This window comes from Lathyrus oleraceus, chromosome 7, assembly GCF_024323335.1.
Source record: "Lathyrus oleraceus cultivar Zhongwan6 chromosome 7, CAAS_Psat_ZW6_1.0, whole genome shotgun sequence".
Lineage (NCBI taxonomy): Eukaryota > Viridiplantae > Streptophyta > Magnoliopsida > Fabales > Fabaceae > Lathyrus > Lathyrus oleraceus.
In genome coordinates, this window is record NC_066585.1 from 146,403,951 (window position 1) to 146,408,085 (window position 4,135).

General features: G+C 39.6%; 1 non-coding gene across 1 annotated transcript; it reads right to left on the reverse strand.

The window, feature by feature from the left end:
* Positions 1-248: 248 nt before the first annotated feature.
* LOC127108912 (small nucleolar RNA R71) lies at positions 249-355 on the reverse strand. The gene has a single exon (XR_007796410.1). It is a non-coding gene; the product is annotated as a small nucleolar RNA R71 (small nucleolar RNA).
* Positions 356-4,135: the final 3,780 nt, after the last annotated feature.

The following is a 4,135-nucleotide window of genomic DNA, read 5'->3' on the forward strand; positions in this document are numbered from 1 at the left end:
AACAGAATCAATTCTCTGGAAATCCTACTGAGGATCCAAACCTTCATTTATCCGTATTTGTCCAATACGCTGATACTGTTAAAGCTAATGGTGTCACTTCAGAGGCGATTCGACTTCGTCTTTTTCCCTTCTCGTTAAGAGATAAAGCTAGAAGATGGCTTCAGTCTCTTCCTTCCAACTCAGTCACCACATGGAATGAGTTGAAGAAAGTTTTTCTTGTCCGATATTTTCCTCCAAGCAAAACAGCTATGTTGAGAGCCCAGATAAATGGATTTAAACAGAAAGACAACGAGTCTCTTTTCGAAGCATGGGAAAGATACAAAGACATGATGAGACTTTGTCCACACCATGGTTTAGAGGACTGGTTAGTAATTCATACCTTCTATAATGGTCTCTTATACAACACAAGGTTAACAATAGACGCCGCCGCAGGTGGTGCGCTTATGGATAAACCTTATGCCGACGCTTATCAACTTATCGAGAGCATGGCCTAAAACCACTATCAGTGGGGAAGCGACCGAACAATGGTAGAAAAACCTCAAACGAAAAGTGGCATGTACGAGATAAGTAGCCTTGATCATGTTAATGCAAAAGTGGATGCTCTGGCCCAGAAAATTGAAAGTTTAAATGTATCACCTCCAGCCACCGTGGTTGCCGCATCTCAAAATTGCGAAGTCTATGGAATCCAAGGTCACACTCCTGCAGATTGTCAACTCCTAACAGGAATCCAAGCAGAGCAAGTGAATTATGCTCAAGGAAATCCCTACTCGCATACCTATAACTCAAACTGGAAGAACCATCCTAATTTTTCATATAAGAGCAATAATGCTTTATACGCACCAGGTCAATCTCCCAGTCAAGCCCCAGCTATACCCCCTGGATATCAAAAGCCGACCCCATCTACACCTAACAATAATGTTCCTAGAAAATCCAACTTGGAAATCATGATGGAGAACTTCATAGCTTCTCAACAGCAAACCAATAAAGATTTCTTAAACCAGAATGTACACACTAGCGAACAAATTAAACAACTAGCAAGTAAAGTAGATGCCCTGGCTACCCATAACAAAATGCTGGAAACACAAATATCACAAGTAGCTCAACAACAAGCGCCTACCGCTGCCCCAACTGGTGCATTTCCTGGACAGCCCCAACTGGTGCATTTCCTGGACAGCCCCAACCTAATCCGAAAAGTCACGCTCATGCAATCATATTGAGAAGTGGAACAGAGGTAGAAGGACCGTCTGATCCAAGACTTGAAAACCAAAACTCTAAAAAGTCAACTGAGGAAGAAAATAAACCTAAGGAAAAGGAGGAGAGTAATAAGGAAACCGTAGAAAAGAAAGAACCTTATGTACCTCCACCACCTTATAAACCACCTATCTCTTACCCTTAAAGGCTTATTAAAACCAAAGATGCGGGCCAATTTAAAAAATTTGTTGACTTACTGAAACAATTAAACGTCACAATTCCTTTTACAGAAGCTATTACGCAGATGCCCTCATATGCTAAGTTCTTAAAAGAAATTCTTTCTAATAAAAGGAAACTTGAAGAGAGCGAAACCGTTACACTCACTGCTGAATGCAGCGCTATAATCCAGAATATGCCTCCTAAACTTAAAGATCCTGGTAGTTTCTCTATACCCTGTCACATAGGAAAATTTGTCATAGACAAAGCTCTATGCGATTTAGGAGCCGGTATTAGTGTTATGCCTTTATCCATATGCAAGAAACTGGAAATGGGAGAATTAAGACCAACTAAAATGTCTGTGCAATTAGCAGATCGTTCCGTTAGATATCCTGTAGGAATTCTTGAAAATGTTCCCGTGCGCATAGGTCAATTCTACATTCCAACCGATTTTATAATTATGGACATAAGAGAAGATGAAGTTACACCCATTATATTGGGAAGACCATTCTTAGCGACCGCCGGTGCTATCATAGACGTAAAACGAGGACGACTCACTTTCGAAGTAGGAGAAGAGAAAATTGAGTTCATTCTTTCCCAATTTTTGAAAGCACCTGCAATAGACGACACATGTTACTTCATGGATATCATCGATGAATGCATAAAAGAAACAGAGTTAGAAAATGACAAATTGTCTGACTATCGTGTAGCAATGACATCGGATCCTACGAAATGCCTTAAGAAACTAAACCTCGACCTGAAAACACTTCCCAAAAATCTGAGATATGAATTCCTAGACTTAGAACTTGAACGACCAGTGATAGTTAATGCAGACCTAGGAAAACTCGAAACCGAAAAACTCCTACATATCTTAAGAAAATACCCAACCGCACTAGGATACAACATCACCGCTCTTAAAGGGATAAGTCCTTCTATTTGTATGCACCGCATCATGCTAGAAGAAGACTGTAAAACTTCTAGGGAACATCAGAGGAGACTAAACCCGATCCTGAGTGAGGTAGTGAAAAAGGAAGTAACAAAGTTATTAGAGGCAGGTATCATATATCCTATATCTTATAGCAAATGGGTTAGTCCTGTACACGTAGTACCAAAGAAAGGAGGTATAACAGTTATTGAAAATGAAAAAGGAGAAACTATAACCAAACGAATCGAATCGGGATGGAGAATGTGCATTGACTATAGGAAACTAAACAAAGCAACCCGAAAAGATCATTTCCCTTTACCATTCATTGACCAGATGTTAGAACGATTAGCAAAACATTCTCATTTCTGCTATCTAGACGGGTACTCAGGCTTCTTTCAAATACCAATTCATCCTGATGACCAAGAAAAGACAACATTCACATGTCCTTTTGGTACCTTCGCTTATCGACGAATGTCGTTCGGCTTGTGCAATGCTCCTACAACCTTCCAAAGGTGCATGATGGCAATATTCGCCGATTTTCTCGAAAACATCTTGGAAGTATTCATGGATGACTTTTCCGTATGCGGACAAAGCTTTGAAGAATGTCTTGAAAACCTAGAAAGAGTTCTAGAACGATGTGTAAAAGTAAACCTAGTACTTAATTGGGAAAAATGTCACTTTATGGTACAAGAAGGAATTGTTTTAGGACACATCATATCAAATAGAGGAATTGAAGTAGACAAAGCCAAAATAGAAGTAATCGAAAACCTTCAACCTCCGAAAACTGTGAGAGAAGTACGAAGCTTCTTAGGACATGCCGGTTTTTACCGACGATTCATTAAAGATTTCTCTAAAATATCTAAACCTTTAACCGAATTATTAATGAAAGATGATGAATTCATCTTCGACAATAAATGTTTAGAAGCATTTCAAACGCTTAAACAAGCATTGATCTCCGCGCCCATAATGCAGGCTCCAGATTGGAATGAACCATTCGAAATAATGTGTGACGCAAGTGACTACGCCGTAGGTGCTGTCTTAGGACAACGAAAGGATAAAAAGCTTCACGTCATATATTACGCAAGTAGAACCCTAGACGAAGCACAAATGAATTACGCCACGACCGAGAAAGAACTTTTAGCAGTAGTATTTGCACTAGATAAATTTCGTTCCTACTTGGTCAGAGCTAAAATAATCGTTTACACTGACCACGTCGCCATTAAGTACCTCTTAACAAAAAAGGACGCTAAACCTAGACTCCTAAGGTGGATTTTGTTGCTACAAGAATTCGATTTGGATATCAAAGATAAGAAAGGAACTGAAAACGTAGTAGCAGATCACCTCTCTAGACTTGAAAACCTGGAACCGGAAAGAACATCGATCAACGATGATTTCTCGTACGATAAACTTATAGCTACTTTGGAAGAAAATAAAGTTGATAAACAGGTAGAGACCACCCTAGCTATATGTGTTACACCATGGTACGTCGATCTCGTCAATTATTTAGCTGCCGGAATAGTTCCACCTAATCTATCTTACCAACAAAAGAAACGATTCTTCCATGACATAAAACATTATTACTGGGATGACCCTTTACTTTTCAAAAGAGGCCCCGATGGTATCTTCCGTCGGTGTATACCTGAAGAAGAGGTAGAAAGTATAATCCAACATTGTCACTCCGCTCCTTATGGTGGACATGCAAGTACATCCAAGACCTGCTCTAAAATCCTACAAGCCGGTCTTTATTGGCCAAACATATGGAAAGACGTACATAATGCCATCAAGAAATGTGATAGATGTCAA